General features: G+C 44.9%; 1 long non-coding RNA gene across 1 annotated transcript; it reads left to right on the forward strand.

Annotated features, from left to right (window-relative positions):
• Positions 1–391: 391 nt before the first annotated feature.
• Positions 392–2299, forward strand: LOC115207064 (uncharacterized). Its single transcript, XR_003880899.1, has 4 exons — positions 392–519; positions 1135–1196; positions 1418–1563; positions 2057–2299. It is a non-coding gene; the product is annotated as an uncharacterized LOC115207064 (long non-coding RNA).
• Positions 2300–18925: the final 16626 nt, after the last annotated feature.

Raw genomic sequence — 18925 nt, forward strand, 5'->3', positions numbered from 1 at the left:
GTCCAAACCACAAGCTAGAACTAGCACATTTTCATTTCACTGGTTGAATCAGGAAGTTTCCACATCCTGTGTATTTGTCTGCTCATAGTGAACCAAAGTCCTGCATTCATAGCAAATGCAGATACCGCCCGCTAGGTTGAGTCATGCCCACAACTTGGACGATGGCATTGTGTACTTCGAACAAACAACACACAGCAATCTCAGAACTTCTGCAAGATATTTGGTTTGTTTTTCACTAGTGTTTGTCATCATGCCTGTGTGGTGTTCTGTGCCTGGCTGTGCTAATTACAAACAAGCGCAAAAATAAGTTCTCTCTCACTGTTTTACCAACCAGAAATTTACCCCGATGCTGCCAGTGCCTTGCGGTTATCAAGAATGATAAGCCTTACGGTGACCAAAGATTACCAGAGGGATTTTCAGGCTGAACTGATGGGGAATACATTTCGACAACAGCTGAGAAGTGATGCGATACCATAGATTTGTTTCCTCCACAACAAAACGACAGATTCTCAATTAGAGGTAATCTAATGTTAGCTAGCTTCATAGCCTAGCTGGACTAGCTAAGTTAGCTAGCTAAAGTTACAGTCCTGTAACTTACAGTATTGATTTCTGAAAGCCCTCAGCTAAATCATATAGCTATCTTTTTTTGGTGTTGCACACTGTCAATCAATTTCGCCTATGCCATGGTAGTCACTGCTAGACTGGTAACTACCTTCTGCAGCTTAAACATGTCTGTTTGTTCGTTCTACCTTTGACTGACTTTAGCTAACATAAGTTAGCTAATGTTAGCAAATAAGAGTAGCTCAATCTACCAAACATCTATTCTACCCTTGTCTGGGAAAAAGTCAGTCACTGAAAATATAATTGTCTATATAGCTAGATCACTCTCTGTTTGTGTGTTGATAACGTTAGCAATGATGAACGTGTGTATACATCGTCTATGGTTGGTTAGTTGGTTCTCAGCCAGTCTCAGCTGGATAGCAATCTTCCTGCCAATTATTGATGTTAGTTAGCTAACAGCAAGCAGACAATATTGAAATGTCCATGTTAGGTATGGTAATCTAGCGAGTCTAATAGAGATCAATACAAATGGTTGGGTGATTAAATTGTGTATTGTTGTGTATTTTGTTGTAGGTGGTACAGCACCTGTTTACACCAACATGCGCTTCCATCCCCTAGCTCTGCACAAGATGAAGGTAAGTTGTCCAAAATATTTACAAGCTGACAGCTAAGATAGCTCAATTTACAGTAAGCATGGTATAAACATGAAGTGGGTTGTGTTTGTATGCTTTGTGTTTGTATTATGGGGTTACAGGTGGTTAGAATTAGTCTGAGGACCGCAGAGTACCTTCCAGATCATGTAATCAATTTAGTCTAGCTCTCTTGTCTTTTTACCTTTTCTCTTTGTAAAACTCAGGTTAACTGGAGTCATTCCACAGTGCCTTGCTGAAAAATACCCCAAAGTGGAGGCATGTTGGGTACACAAGCACGAGGGAGCGGACACACCTTGAGGTTATGGAGCACAAGATTGTGGGACAGAAACCAGCAAGGGACACTGAAAAGGTATAAAATCAAGACTACAACACCTCATTCTTATCTCTGCAGATTCTCAAAACACAATACAAAAAGCCCCTGGAAAAGGCTACCACTGATCAGTCAAAGTCAATGGGCTAGGGGAGGATAACAGACAGTACTGTTTAAGATGAGGAAGGGGGGTTTTGTTGTGCAGGATTGTGCTTAGATAGGCAGTAAATAAATTGTTGTGTATGAGAGCGATTGAGGTGCCATTTCTCCTCAATCTCCCATATAAAAAAATTCATACTGTATAAGAACTGCCCTCCTAAGACTTTTCACACCTTCTTTAGGTCCCCCCCAGCCCATTCAATTTGTTGACTGATCTTTCCTCTCAAAAAAAGCTCCCAATGTCCCCTCATTGTCCCTAAACAACACGCTAGCCGGTCCCATTCAGTTGACATCTTTACCAACAAAGGCGTGTTGCCCTACGTCCCTTCTACAAAAAGTGTAAAATGCTAACATCACAACCATGTCTTTCCAGGAGACGTGCATTAGCAGTAAATCTTCTGCAAGGGGACCATTCGGTTGGTGGTTAAGAAGCCCTAGACCACTTTCAGCAGAGTCTTATCCAGCTGTCCGTTCACCGCAGATAGGACAAGACCATTCGCCATCAGCACAAAGTGTCTCAGCTTCCCCAGCCCACCATGCCGAACACCACTGCCAGTGTACTGAATCGGATAAAGGACTATGGCTGCGTTTATACAGGCGGCCCAATTCTGATGTTTTTTTCACTAATTGGTGTTTTGACCAATCAGATCAGTATTGAGAGCGTCTGCTAAATGACTTAAATGTAATGTAAATGTATTGAAAAATATCTGACGTGGTTAAACCAATTCGTGGGAAAATATAACAGAATTGGACTGCCTGTGTAAACACAGCTAGCATGGCTCAGCATAAGACCATGTAGAACAGGGGTCTCCAAACCTCTTCTTCTTCTTCTATGTTATAATGGTGTTCACAACAATTAGAAGCGCATTCCACCACCTACTGTGCGGGTGGATAATAAGGATCCCAAAAAGGAAAACATTTGGTTAAAAATAAATAAAACATCATACAAACTACCAAAAAATAAATTAACTAAACAAAATCAACCTGCATTTCTGTAAAAAAAAAACGAATTCTAATCAGGTCCTAACACAGCGACAATAGTCCTTGTAGTGCTAGCGACAATAGTCCTTGTAGTGCTTCTGCCGGGAAGTCTTGGAGACGCAAAAACATCTTGGCTGCAGATATGATGTCCAGCTTCCTGAACTTCTTAGACACTTGTGCTGTACAATTAATCACTGTGGCTACAAATGACATTAAATCCACTTTCTTCACATTGAGTGTATCCAGATCACTCGATTGACTTAAAACACTACCAACTGGTTTCAATGCATCCACCTCCACATCTTCAACACTGTTGCCTCTTCCTCCTTCAACTCTCTTCACCGCCTCCACATAGGAGATCTGCTGCACAGCCCTGATCCTTGACACCTCAACCTCCTTCACACTAACAGGGCACTCAAGGAAGTCTGGAGTATGATCCCCATCACATATGTAACATTTTCCATTCACAGATTCTTCAATATCACACTTCTCCCATCTGCAAACATTTTGACACGTGACCAAATCCTTTACAATTTCCACACTGTAATGGTTTGGACACAAATGCAGTGTATCGACAGGCTTTTCTCCTTCCTTCCATTTACCAACGTGCACTGACCACTCCTGGGATTTTCTGACTAAGGTACTCATTATCTATATCCAACGAGACTCCAGCTATAACTCCTTTGGCAGGCGTCTTGCTCCGAAGATCAATACATGTTACTTCTGACGTGGACAATTTAGCCAGATCCAGTAGACGCTTCTTCTGTTCTTCATCAACACAATTAACCAAAACAAGGCTGCTTCTAGTCACCTTGATTTGAATCCACCTTTTCCACTGCTTTCTTCACAGTCCTCAATATTACAAATGGATTTCCCAAAGGAATGTCCTTGTCCAAAAAACGCAGTCCAATAAGAAATGCATTATGCATCCTTGTTTTCTACTACAGCTTTTGCTCATTTTCTTCCATTCTTTGATTTCACTACTTTCCATTCCTTATCACACACTTCACCTGCCTCACTTTCAGATTCAAGCAGTCGCCATTTCCTCCTCCCTCCTAGGAATCTGTCGATTTGGATTACCTTACCTGAAATATCCAACCCTGTTCCTGGAGAGCTACCCTCTTGTAGGTTTTCACTCCAACCCCAATTGTAACTAACCTGGTTCAGCTTATCAACCAGCTAATTATTAGAATCAGGTGTGATAAATTCAGGTTGGAGTGAAAACTTACAGGATGGTAGCTCTCCAGGAACATGGTTGGAGAGCCCTGATGTCATAAAAGTATGAATCAATTGCGCAGGCCAAAATGTAAATATATATTTTACTTTTCCGTAATGAATTCTCAACACACAAGACAAACCATAAGATAAATAAATGTTGCCTTACTCAAACAAGCAGTTTATCTGCAAAAGCGCAAACAATGCAAACCAAACAGTGTCTTGCAGTAGAGCTCAAGAGTTCAGCGTTCTACAGGACGGACATGGAGAAACCATATCCAGGGTCAACCACCATCAAATAAATATGGGTATTTTCTATCAATCTTTGAAATGTGTCTGCCTTTATGGATTCACAGAAATACTGCAAATTTCTGTCATCATGAAGTGCTTTGAGAGGCTAGTTAAGGATCATATCACCTCTATCTTACCTGACACCCTAGACCCACTTCAATTTGCATACCGCCCCAATAGATCCATAGACCATGCAATCGTCATCACACTGCATACTGCCCTATCCCATCTGGAGAAGAGGAATACCTATGTAAGAATGCTGTTCATTGACTACAACTCAGCCTTCAACACCATAGTACCCTCCAAGCTCATCATTAAATTCGGGGCCCTGGGTCTGAACCCCGCTCTGTGCAACTGGGTCCTGGACTTTCTGACGGGCTGCCCCCAGGTGGTGAAAGTAGGAAACAACACCTCCACTTCACTGATCCTCAACACAGGGGCCCCACAAGGGTGCGTGCTCAGCCCTCTCCTGTACTCCCTGTTCACCCACAACTGCGTGGCCACGCCTCCAACTCAATCATCAAGTTTGCAGAAGACACAAAAGTAGTAGGCCTGATTACCAACAATGATGAGACAACCTACAGGGAGGAGGTGAGGGCCCTGGCGGAGTGGTGCCAGAAAAATAACCTCTCCCTCAACGTCAACAAAATGAAGGAGCTGATCATGGACTTCAGGAGACAGAGAGAGCACGGTCCATTCACATTGATGGGACTGCAGTGAAGAAAAGCTTCAAGTTCCTCGTCGTACACATCACTGACGATCTGAAATGGTCCACCCACACAGACAGTGTGATGAAGAAGGTGAAATTTGTCTTGGCCCCTAAGACCCTCACAAACCTTTACAGATCCACAATTGAGAGCATCCTGTCAGGCTGTATCACTGCCTGGTAGGGCAACTGCTCCGCCCACAACCTCAGGACTCTCAAGAGGGTGGTGCGGTTTGCCCAACGTATCACTGGGGGCACACTGCCTGCACTCCAGGACACCTACAGCACCCGATGTCACAGGAAGGTCAAAAAGATAATCAAGGACATCAACCACCCGAGACATGGCCTGTACACCCGGCTATCATCCAGAAGGCGAGGTCAGTACAGGTGCATTAAAGCTGGGACCGAGAGGCTGAAAAACAGCTTCTATCTCAAGACCACCAGACTGTTAAATAGCCATCACTAGCCTCCACCCAGTACCCTGACTATCACTAGCCGGTTACCACCCGGTTACTCAACCCTGCACCTTAGAGGCTGCTGCCCTATGTACATAGACATGGAACACTGGTCACTTTAATAATGGAACACTAATCAAATCAAATTGTATTAGTCACATGCGCCTAATACAACAGGTGTAGACCTTACAGTGAAATGCTTACTTACAAGCCCCTAACCAACAATGTAGTTAAAAAATATGAATAAGAATAAGAAATAAAAGTAACAAGTAGTTAAAGAGCAGCAGTAAAATAACAATAGGGAGACTATATACAGGGGGGTACCGGTACAGAGTCAATGTGGAGGCTATATACAGGGGGGTACCGGTACAGAGTCAATGTGGAGGCTATATACAGGGGGTACCGGTACAGAGTCAATGTGCAGGGGGCACCGGTTTATTCGAGGTAATTGAGGTAAATTGTACAGACTGTCACGATGTGACACTTTTGGGTGGATATCGTGGCTCCTCCCCTCTCTCACACTCTCTCCCACATCAGGTTTTACAACAGTAATACATTCCTGGTAGAAACTCTCAGTATGGAGGGATGGAACCTATAGAGAACAAAGACATTCTTCTTGCCAAAACTCCTTCTCCCCAAAATGGGAGAATTAAACAATATTTCTAATTTTTGAGAATATAGGAATGGTCCGTGGACACTTAAGGGACAGTCAAGTCGAGTGGCTTTCGTTTTGGGACATCATGAAAGACAGTAAGACAACAAAACTGTGTACATTTCCCAGCTGTCAGGTTTACACCTGAATGTTGCATAAGATGAATGATTAAGTATAATAATACTTTTGATGAGAATTGAGAATTGGTTGTTTTTGGGTAACTTATGCAGTCAGGTCGGCACAAACATGATGAGACAGGCCCTTTTCTACTCAAGTATAAAAGCCCCCGTGACGCAATTCACACCAGACCACGCAAACCACGGTGTAAGCTAAGGTTGCAAATGGTTGAATTTATAAGTCCAGAAAGAACATGAGAGCTTGCTCCACACATTTGAAATGGTTGAATTAAGAAGATCATAAAAGATGAAGCGGTAGCTACATGTTAAAATGGTTAAGAACTACAACTCTACCAAAGGACGAGACCAGAGAACGTGGAGATCATTCCCACGTAGAAAAAAATCGACAAACTAAAGAACAATTATTCAGACTGCAGATGTTTAAATACTTCAGTCTGGTAAACGCATCTGATCTTAAGAACGTTTCCGAATGGTACTCTGAAGTACAACCTAAGACTTTGATCTCTGGTGGACAAACCAGAGGCTCTCTGTTGACTGACTATCCAGCAGACGGACCGGCAATCGCAGAGAGGGACAACAAAGGCAGACACTCGTAAATATGTAAATTGCTATTTATTTTCGAATGAGCGGTTGTTCATGTTCAAAGTATTAGCAATTTCTATGAGTGTAGTAATCCTCTATGAGTTTCCCGCTTTTGAGCGGTCCCCACCTCATTTCCTTTGTCTACCAAGCCGTCATATCGGTTTCGTCCGCTAGGGACTTTTTCTTTGTATCATGTTGCAACCAATGTATGAACTATTTGTGTGTGTGTTTATGTACTTCTGTGATTGATTAAGTTAGTTAGTAAATAAATAATTAAGCCAATTTGTTTATCGCTGATTCATGATTCTATGCTAGGGTTCGTGCAGATATCCAAGGGTTTGATACGTTCAGTAATGAGACTGATGAGGTAAAATGCATTAATAAGAGACTGTTTTGATAAGAAGTGAAAATATCTGAAGAGTTATATTCGGGAAATTGAAACTCTATAAACAACATGTTCCCCCGTGGTGCCCCGTCTTCCTAGTCAATTAAAGTTACATGATTAGTTTAATCAAGTAATTAAAATACACATAGATAATTGATTTGATAATACACAGTCTAAACATTTAATGATAGTCAACCACACGACAATGTAGGTAGAGTTATTAAAGTGACTTTACATAGATAATAACAGAGAGTAGCAGCGGCGTAAAAGGGGGGGGGTCAATGCAAATAGTTTGGGTAGCCATTTGATTAGATGTTCAGGAGTCTTATGGCTTGTGGGCAGAAGCTTTTTAGAAGCCTCTTGGACCTAGACTTGGCGCTCCGGTACCGCTTGCCGTGTGGTAGCAGAGAGAACAGTCTATGCCTAGGGTGGCTGCAGTTTTTTGACAAAGCTTGGCCCCAGTGATGTACTGGGCCGTATGCACTACCCTTTGTAGTGCCTTGTGGTCGGAGGCTGAGCAGTTGCCATACCAGGCAGTGATGGAACCAGTCAGGATGCTCTCGATGGTGCAGCTGTAGAACCTCTTGAGGATCTGAGGACCACTGCCAAATATTTTCAGTCTCCTGAGGGGGAATAGGTTTTTTCATGCCCTCTTTACGACTGTCTTGGTGTGCTTGGGCCATGTAAGCTTGTTGGTGATGTGGACACCAACAAACTTGAAGGGAATAGCGGAATTTCTTACAAGCTTCCGGGTTAGAGTCCCGCTCCTTGAAAGTGGCAGCTCTAGCCTTTAGCTCAGTGCAGATGTTACCTGTAGTCCATGGCTTCTGGTTGGGGTATGTACGTACGGTCACTGTGAGGACGATGTCATTGATGCACTTATTGATGAAGCCAATGACTGATGTGGTGTACTCCTCAATGCCATAGGAAGAATCCCGGAACATTTTCCAGTCTGTGCTAGCAAACAGTCCTCCAGCTTAGCATCTGCTTCATCTGATCACTTTTTCATTGACCGAGTCACTGGTGCTTCCTGCTTTAATTTTTGCTTGTAAGCAGGAATCAGGAGGATAGAATGATGATCTGATTATCCGAATGGAGGGCGAGGGAGAGCTTTGTACGTGTCTCTGTGGAGTAAAGGTGGTCTAGAGTTTTTTTCCCTCTGGTTGCACATTTAACATGCTGATTAGAAATGAGGTAAAACTGATTTAAAGTTTTCTGCATTAAAGTCCCCGGCTACTAGGAGCGCCGCCTCTGGATGAGCGTTTGCCTGTTTACTTATGGCAGAATACAGCTCATTGAGTGAGGTCTTAGTGCCAGTATCAGTCTGTTTTGGTATGTAGACAGCTATGTAAAATACAGATGAAAACTCTCTAGGTAGATCGTGTGGTCTACAGCTTATCATGAGATACTCTACCTCAGGGGAGCAAAACCTTGAGACTTCCTTAGATATCGTGCACCAGCTGTTGTTTACATATATGCATAGTCCGCCACCCCTTGTCTTACCAGATGCCACTGTTCTATCCTGCCGATACAGCGAATGTTGTATGTTGATAATGTTGTTGTTCAGCAACGACTCTGTGAAGGATAAGATATCACCATTTTTTTATGTCCTATTGATGGTTTAATCTTCCTCATTGGTCGTCGTTTTTATTTTCCAAAGATTGCACGTTAGCTAGAAGAACGGAAGGCAGGGGGGGTTTAATCGATCACCTACCAATTCTCCGAAGGCAGCCCGACCTCTGTCCTCTTTTTCTCTGTCGTCTCTTCACGCAAATGACGGGGATTTGGGCCTGTTCCCGGGAAAGCAGTATGGCGTTCATGTCGGGCTCGTCGGAGTCGTTAATGGATAAACAAGCTTCTGCCAGTTCGTGGTGAGTAATCACTGTTCTGATGTCCAGAAGTTATTTTTGGTCATAAGAGACGGTAGCAGCAACATTATGTACAAAATAAGTTAAAATATAAGTCACAAACAACTCAAAAAGACGAACATCAAAACACAACGTCAGCCATCTTCTCCGGCTCCATCTTCACTAGTCACTTTAGTAATGTTTACATACTGCATTACTCATTTCATATGTATATACTGTATTCTATTCTACTGTATTTTTGTCAATACCTCTGACATTGCTTGTCTTAATATTTATATATTTCTTCATTCCATTCTTTTACTTTTAGATTTGTGTGTATTGTTGTGAATTGTTAGATACTACTGCACTGTTGGAGCAAGGAACACAAGCATTTCGCTACAACCGCAAAAACATCTACTAAATATGTGTGTGTGACCAATAAAATTGTATTTGATTTGAAGAACTGGTCCTAAGCCCAACCGTAGTCCTGCAATGTTGTTTTAGCTCATGTTCCCAGCAATTTTGCGCCATGTAGTCAATATCTAATGCGCAAAAATAACTTAAGAAATATGTTACATTTCCAGATTCTCACGTGGGCTAACTGTATTACTGGGCTATGGTGTGGGGGTGCTTTGCTGGTGACACTGTCTGTGATTTAGTTACTATTCAACGCACACTTACTTGCTGACCACACCGCTCGCATCGCGTGCGTGTGCGTTGCAAAATAAATGTTCACGTACATGTTATTCTATCAATGCACCCACAATGCTCGCGCGTGCCAACGAGCGTCTGCGTTGCCAAGCGCTAAAATAGAAGTCAGTTCTATTTGTGACGTTGAACGCGGTGCAAGTCCTGTCTCTCTTCCATCTCCTCATTGGTAATACCCACGTGGGTGATTGAAAGATGAACTGAGGTCAGTCAGTCAATTATTATGAAAGTTAGATGCCAATCGCCATTTAAAGTACAAAGAAGAAAATGCCTGGAAGGAGGAGAGATGACTAGAAATGATTCGGTTGACCGTTTTATGTGTGGATTAATTGTCGGAGTAGAGGACCTTGTGCATTTCAGGTATAATATTAACTCAACGTTTAGATCTGAGGACAAATTAGCTAGCAACAGCCAGCTAGCTAAATAGGACAAATTAGCTCGCAACTGCAAGCTAACTAGCAAAAATGCCATAAATGTTTAAATCTTTTCGACCTGTCCCCAAATTAATATAATTGTTTCAGAGTTTGTTTTGATATTTCAACCTGCGTGTCGTGATTGCGTTTGGTGTGGGGGGACAAAATGAATTTGCGCGTGTGGTCTGGGCATGGTGTTAACTAGCATGGCTACCACAGCATTCTGCAGCAATACGCCATCCCATCTGGTTTGGGCTTAGTGGGACTATCATTTGTTTTTCAACAGGACAATGAAAGGCTGTGTAAGGGCTATTTGACCAAGAAGGAGAGTGATGGAGTGCTACATCAGATGACCTGACCTCCACAATCCCCCGACCTCAACAAAATTGAGATGGTTTGGGTTGAGTCGGACCGCAGAGTGAAGGAAAAGCAGCCAACAAGTGCTCAGCATATATGGGAACTCCTTCAAGACTGTTGGAAAAGAATTCCAGGTGAAGCTGGTTGAGAGAATGCCAAGACTGTGAAAAGCTGTCATTAAGGCAAAGGGTGGCTACTTTGAAGAATCTCAAATATTAAATATATTTTGATATATTATATATATATATATATATATATATATATATATATATATATATATCTTGACTTTTTGGTTACTACATGATTCCATATGTGTTATTTCATAGTTTTGATGTCTTCACTATTATTCTACAATATAGAAAATAGTAAAAATAAAGAAAAACCCTTGAATGAGTAGGTGTTCTAAAACTTTTGACCCACTACCGTTCAAAAGTTTAGGGTAACTTTTTTGTCCATCAAAATAACATCAAATTTATCAGAAATACAGCGTAGATATTGTTAATGTTGTAAATTACTATTTTTTATGGATGGAATATCTACAGATGAAGTCGGAGGTTTACATACACTTAGATTGGAGTCATTAAAACTTGTTTTTCAAACACCCCACAAATTTCTTGTTAATAAAAAACTGTAGTTTTGGCAAGTCGGTTAGGACATCTAGTTTGTGCATGACACAAGTCATTTTACCGGCAATTGTTTACAGACAGATAATTTCACTTATAATTCACTGTATCACAATTCCAGTGGGTCAGAAGTTTACATACACTAAGTTGACTGTGCCTTTAAACAGCTTGGAAAACTCCAGAAAATGATGTCATGGCTTTAGAAGTTTCTGATAGGCTAATTGACATAATTTGAGTCAAATGGAGGTGTACCTGTGGATGTATTTCAAGGTCTACCTTCAAACTCAGTGCCTCTTTACTTGACATCATGGGAAAATCAAAAGAAATCTGCCAAGACCGCAGAAAAAAAATTGTAGACCTCCACAAGTCTGGTTCATCCTTGGAAGCAATTTCCAAACGCCTGAAGGTACCACGTTCATCTGTACAAACAATGGTAAGCAAGTATAAACACCATGGGACCACGCAGCCGTCATACTGCTCACGAAGGAGACGCGTTCTGTCTCCTAGAGATGAACGCACTTTGGTGCGAAAAGTACAAATCAATCCCAGAACAACAGCAAAGGACCTTGTGAAGATGCTGGAGGAAACATGTACAAAAGTATCTATATCCACAGTAAAACGAGTCCTATATTGACATAACCTGAAAGGCCGCTCAGCAAGGAAGAAGCCACTGCTCCAAAACTGCCATAAAAAAGCTAGACTACGGTTTTCAACGGCACATGGGGACAAAGATCGTACTTTTTGGAGAACTGTCCTCTGGTCTGATGAAACAAAAATAGAACTGTTTGGCCATAATGACCATCGTTATGTTTGGAGGAAAAAAGGGGGAAGCTTGCAAGCCGAAGAACACCATCCCAACCGTGAAGCACGGGGGTGGCAGCATCATGTTGTGGGGGTGCTTTGCTGCAGGAGGGACTGGTGCACTTCACAAAATAGATGGCATCATGAAGAAGAAACATTATGTGGATATATTGAAGCAACATCTCAAGACATCAGTCAGGAAGTTAAAGCTTGGTAGCAAATGGGTCTTCCAAATGGACAATGACCCCAAGCACACTTACAAAGTTGTGGCAAAATGGCTTAAGGACAACAAAGTCAAGGTATTGGAGTGGCCATCACAAAGCCCTGACCTCAATCCCATAGAAAATGTGTGGGTAGTACTGAAAAAGCGTGTGCGAGCAAGGAGGCCTACTCAGTTACACCAGCTCTGTCAGGAGGAATGGGCCAAAATTCACCCAACTTATTGTGGGAAGCTTGTGGAACGCTACCCCAAACGTTTGAACCAAGTTAAACAATTTAAAGGCAATGCTACCAAATACTAATTGAGTGTATGTAAACTTCTGAACCACTGGGAATGTGATTAATGTGATAAAAGCTGAAATAAATCATTCTCTCTACTATTATTCTGACATTTCACATTCTTAAAATAAAATGGTGATCTTAACTGACCTAAGACAGGGAATTTTTACTAGGATTAAATGTCAGGAATTGTGAAAAACTGAGTTTAAATGTACTTGGCTAAGGTGTATGTAAACTTCCGACTTCAACTGTAGATATTCCATTAATAACATTCTGCCGTTTCCAGCTACAATAGTAATTTACAACATTAACAATGTATACACTGTATTTCTGATCAATTTGATGTTATTTTAATGGACATTTTTTTTTACTTTTCTTTCAAAAACAAGGACATTTATAAGTGACCCCAAACTTTTGAACGGTAGTATATATATATATATATATATATATATATATATATATATATATATATATGCATGAAACACATCTCACTGTCCTAGAAATGCATCAGATATGAGGAAAACAAGGCGTGAAATTCCCTTTTAAGATGAATGTACTAACTGTAAGTCTCTCTGAATAAGAGTGTCTGCTAAAATGTAAATGTTAAATCCCGCACGCTGCTGAGCTCTGTGGTCAGACACCTCTTGTTCGTCACTCCTAATTACTGGAACACTAATTCGGAGATGATTGGGGTATTTGCTTGTGTGGGTGGGTGGGTGGGTCGGTGGGTGGGTGGGTGGTTGTGTGTGTGTGTGTATTGGGAACCGACTGGGTATTAATCAGCAACAGGAGAAAGGAGGAAATCATGGAAAAAGTTAATTGGACCACTGATTGGCCAATACTAATTGAAGACAAGATGAGCACACAGAGGAGGGAAATAAGGAGAGAGAGAGGGAATGGAGAGGGGAGACCTAATGATGGGGGAGCAGAGAGGAGAGACCTGATGATGGTGGAGAGGAGAGGAGAGACCTGGTGATGGGGGAGAGGAGAGACCTGGTGATGGAGGAGCGGAGGAGAGACCTGGTGATGGGGGAGCGGAGGAGAGACCTGATGATGGGGGAGCGGAGGAGAGACCTGTTGATGGGGGAGCAGAGAGGAGAGACCTGATGATGGGGGAGCGGAGGAGAGACCTGATGATGGGGGAGCGGAGGAGAGACCTGGTGATGGGGGAGAGGAGAGACCTGTTGATGGGGGAGCAGAGAGGAGAGACCTGATGATGGGGGAGAGGAGAGACCTGATGATGGGGGAGCGGAGGAGAGACCTGGTGATGGGGGAGCGGAGGAGAGACCTGGTGATGGGGGAGAGGAGAGACCTGGTGATGGGGGAGTGGAGGAGAGACCTGATGATGGGGGAGCGGAGGAGAGACCTGGTGATGGGGGAGCGGAGGAGAGACCTGATGATGGGGGAGCGGAGAGGAGAGACCTGGTGATGGGGGAGAGGAGAGGAGAGACCTGGTGATGGGGGAGCAGAGAGGAGAGACCTGGTGATGGGGGAGCAGAGAGGAGAGACCTGGTGATGGGGGAGAGGAGAGACCTGATGATGGGGGGCGGAGAAGAGAAACCTGCTGATGGGTGAGCGGAGAAGAGAGACCTGGTGATGAGGGAGCAGAGAGGAGAGACCTGGTGATGGGTGAGAGGAGAGACCTGATGATGGGGGAGAGGAGAGACCTGATGATGGGGGGCGGAGAAGAGAAACCTGCTGATGGGTGAGCGGAGAAGAGAGACCTGGTGATGAGGGAGCAGAGAGGAGAGACCTGGTGATGGGGGAGTGGTGAGGAGAGACCTGACTGAGGGAGCAGAGAGGAGAGACCTGACTGAGGGAGCAGAGAGGAGAGACCTGACTGAGGGAGCAGAGAGGAGAGACCTGGTAATGGGGGAGCAGAGAGGAGAGACCTGGTAATGGGGGAGCAGAGAGGAGAGACCTGGTAATGGGGGAGCAGAGAGGAGAGACCTGGTGATGGGGGAGCAGAGAGGAGAGACCTGGTAATGGGGGAGCAGAGAGGAGAGACCTTGTAATGGGGGAGCAGAGAGGAGAGACCTGGTAATGGGGGAGCAGAGAGGAGAGACCTGGTGATGGGGGAGCGGTGAGGAGAGACCTGGTAATGGGGGAGCAGAGAGGAGAGACCTGGTAATGGGGGAGCAGAGAGGAGAGACCTGGTGATGGGGGAGCGGTGAGGAGAGACCTGGTAATGGGGGAGCAGAGAGGAGAGACCTGGTGATGGGGGAGCAGAGAGGAGAGACCTGGTAATGGGGGAGCAGAGAGGAGAGACCTGGTAATGGGGGAGCAGAGAGGAGAGCCACACACATGTCCAATTAAAAATAGTCACTCTTTCTATTTTCTCCCATTTAATTGCTATGTGATTTTGTGTAGTTTTGTAAACTAATTGTCTACTTATCTCATTCTGCTTAAAAATACATCTGAGAAATCCTTTTGATTGGTGGGGATAGAGAAAAACAGATGCTTATTAACCTTCTGTGTCTGTGTTCTTTTGCCCATCTTAATCTTTTCTTTTTATTGGCTAGTCTGAGATATGGCTTTTTCCATGCAACTCTGCCTAGAAGGCCAGCATCTCGGAGTCGCCTCTTCACTGTTGACGTTGAGACTGGTGTTTTGCTGGTACTATTTAATGAAGCTGCCAGTTGAGGACTTGTGAGGCGTCTGTTTTTCAAACTAGACACTCTAATGTACTTGTCCTCTTGCTCAGTTGTGCACCGGGGCCTCCTACTCCTCTTTGTTTCTTGCCATTTTGAGCCTGTAATCGAACCCACAAATGCTGATGCTCCTAATACTCAACTAGTCTAAAGAAGGCCAGTTTAATTGCTTCTTTAATCAGAACAACAATTTTCAGCTGTACTAACGTAATTGCAAAATGGTTTTCTAATGATCATTTAGCCTTTTAAAATTATAAACTTGGATTAGCTAACACAACGTGCCATTGGAACACAGAAGTGATGGTTGCTGATAATGGGCCTCTGTATGCCTAAGTAGATATTCTATTAAAAATCTGCCGTTTCCAGCTACAATAGTCATTTACAACATTATCAATGTCTACACTGTGTTTCTGATCAATTTGATGTTATTTTAATGGGCAAAAATGTTTGCTTTTCTTTCAAAACATGGCCATTTCTAAGTGACCCCAAACTTTTGAACGGTAGTGTACATCCTCTTCCATACAACGGAATGCTTCCTCCTGGAATTGACAAAAACAACACGCAGACGTGATGGTCAGATGTGACAGAAAGTGTGTTTGTGTGTGAGTATTATGTTTTCTTTCTTGGTGAGCAAGAAGCAGCTGAAAGAAACAGAGTGATTCAACTGTGCGTTTTCTCAATCAACTCTAATCAATGTTTGTAATTAGTCTGGGTTGATACCGAATCTGAAACTTGATAAATTAATCAGAGCTTCTTAACAAAGTGGATCATGGCAGCTAAGGACAAGCCTTCTTATGGATCTTAAGGCAAGTACACACTATATATAAAAAAAAGCATTTGGACTCCCTTTTAAATTACTAGATTTGGCTAACTCCACCACCACCTCCACCTCTACTGCCACCACCACCTCCACCACTAACTCCACCTCTACCACCACCACCACCACCACTAACTCCACCTCTACTACCACCACCACCACTAACTCCACCTCTACTACCACCACCACCACCACCACCACCTCTACTGCCACCACCACCACTAACTTCACCACCACCTCCACCTCTACTGCCACCACCACCACTAACTTCACCACCACCTCCACCTCTACTGCCACCACCACCACTAACTCCACCACCACCACCACCACCTCTACTGCCACCACCACCACCACCTCCACCACTAACTCCACCTCTACCACCACCACCACCACCACCACCACTAACTCCACCTCTACTAACACCACTAACTCCACCTCTACTACCACCACCACCTCTACTGCCACCACCACCACTAACTTCACCACCACCTCCCCCTCTACTGCCACCACCACCACTAACTTCACCACCACCTCCACCTCTACTGCCACCACCACCACTAACTCCACCACCACCACCACCACCACCTCTACTGCCACCACCACCACTAACTCCACCACCACCTCTACTGCCACCATCACCACTAACTCCACCTCTACCACCACCACTAAGTCCACCACCACCTCACCTCTACTACCACCACCACCACTAAGTCCACCACCACCTCACCTCTACCACCACCACCACTAACTCCACGTCTACCACCACCACCACTAACTCCACCTCTACCACCACCACCAATAACTCCACCTCTACCACCACCACCACTAACTTCACAATCACCTCCACCTCTACTGCCACCACCACCACTAACTCCACCACCACCACCACCTCTACTGCCACCACCACCACTAACTCCACCACCACCTCTACTGCCACCATCACCACTAACTCCACCTCTACCACCACCACTAAGTCCACCACCACCTCACCTCTACTACCACCACCACCACTAAGTCCACCACCACCTCACTCTACTACCACCACCACCACTAACTCCACCTCTACCACCAACACCACTAACTCTACCTCCACCTCTACCACCACCACTAACTCCACGTCTACCACTACCACCACTAACTCCACCTCTACCACCACCACCACCTCCACCTCTACCACCACCACCACTAACTCCACCTCTACCACCACCACCACCACCTCCACCTCTACCACCACCACCACTAACTCCACCTCTACCACCACCACCACTAACTCCACTTCTACTGCCACCACCACTAACTCCACCTCTACCACCACCACCACCACCACCTCCACCTCTACCACCACCACCACCACCTCCACCTCTACCACCACCACCACTAACTCCACCTCTACCACCACCACCACCACTAACTCCACCTCTACCACCACCACCACTAACTCCACCTCTACCACCACCACCACTAACTCCACCTCTCCCACCACCACCACTAACTCCACCACCACCTCCACCTCTACTGTCACCACCACCACTAATTCCACAACCTCTTCCACTAATTCCACCTCCACCACCTCAACCATCACTACCATCACCACCACATGTAGCAACCCACCAGCAGAATGCCTGATCCGGAGAAATAGAGGAGGCAAAACCAGACAGCAACACCTCCTCGCTACTTGTCCAATGCAGCCCCACTGATGTGATGTGTTTATCAATGTGTATCCAGGTAGCATTACTCCATGTTATAACAACAGCCCAACAAGCAGGGATAAGATCCAGGAAGAGATTTCTATAGGAATCTTTATTGTATTGAACACGATAAAGAGACCATAATACAATATTAAAGGGACGGGCAGGTTAGATTTCTGTATCCCTATCCTGCTGAAATCAGCACCCTCCTCTACCCTATGGAGCCCGTATGGGGATACTCCCTGACAATGAAAAATGGCCATCCTCCAGGCTAATGCTGAGGCTGTGTGTGTGTGTGTGTGTATATGCGTGTACTTGTTTTCCTACATTTTCAGGACCCCAATGTCCTAACATTTCAGTGTGTGTGTGTGTGTGTCCTTGAATACATGCTTGTGTGAGAGTGTGCTTGATGTGCGTGTCCATGCATGCATGTGTGTGTGTGTGTGTGTGTGTGTGTGTGTGTGTCTGCCTCCATCCGTTTGTGTGTGAGTGTGTGTGTGTGTGCGTGTGCGTGTGTGTGTGACTACTGCACAGAGGTGTTTAGTTGAGTGCATCCCCACTCTGTTATAGTTGATCAATGGCAGCAGGTAACAGGCTGGGTCCCTGCACAGTGTGCCATGGCCCTGATGTCACCCCACCAGCTGGCAGAGCGAAGACCCCGGCCAGATGGAGGGACAGGGGTAGGGCCCCTACACGCCACTCAGATGGAAGAACAGGGGTAGGGCCCCTACACACCACTCAGATGGAGGGACAGGGGTAGGGCTCCTACATGCCACTCAGATGGAGGGACAGGGGTAGGGCCCCTACACACCACTCAGATGGAGGGACAGGGGTAGGGCCCCTACACGCCACTCAGATGGAGGGACAGGGGTAGGGCCTCTACACGCCACTCAGATGGAGGGACAGGGGTAGGGCCCCTACACGCCACTCAGATGGAGGGACAGGGGTAGGGCCCCTACACGCCACTCAGATGGAGGGACAGGGGTAGGGCCTCTACACGCCACTCAGATGGAGGGACAGGGGTAGGGCCCCTACATGCAACTCAGATGGAGGGACAGGGGTAGGGCCCCTACACACCACTCAGATGGAAGGACAGGGGTAGGGCCTCTACACACCACTCAGATGGAAGGACAAGGGGACAGTCTGGGAGGGAAGTAAAAGGTAGGAGATTTCTGAATGACAATACCGGGGGTTTTGCATTAGTTTTGTCGCTTGCTCAGTGTTTGTGCTCTCTCTCTCTCTCTCTCTCTCTCTCTCTCTCTCTCTCTCTCTCTCTCTTTCTCTCTCCTCTCACCTTTTCCCTTCACTTGTGGACTTCAGTGCACAACACATCAGCTGTCTGTGACCAGTGAAAAAAAACAATCCAAGCCAAACCTTCATATCATAACTGCTACACACTGCCTACATCATTGTCACCATATTAGCTGACGTCAAG

Source organism: Salmo trutta, chromosome 14 (assembly GCF_901001165.1).
Source record: "Salmo trutta chromosome 14, fSalTru1.1, whole genome shotgun sequence".
Classification (NCBI taxonomy): domain Eukaryota; kingdom Metazoa; phylum Chordata; class Actinopteri; order Salmoniformes; family Salmonidae; genus Salmo; species Salmo trutta.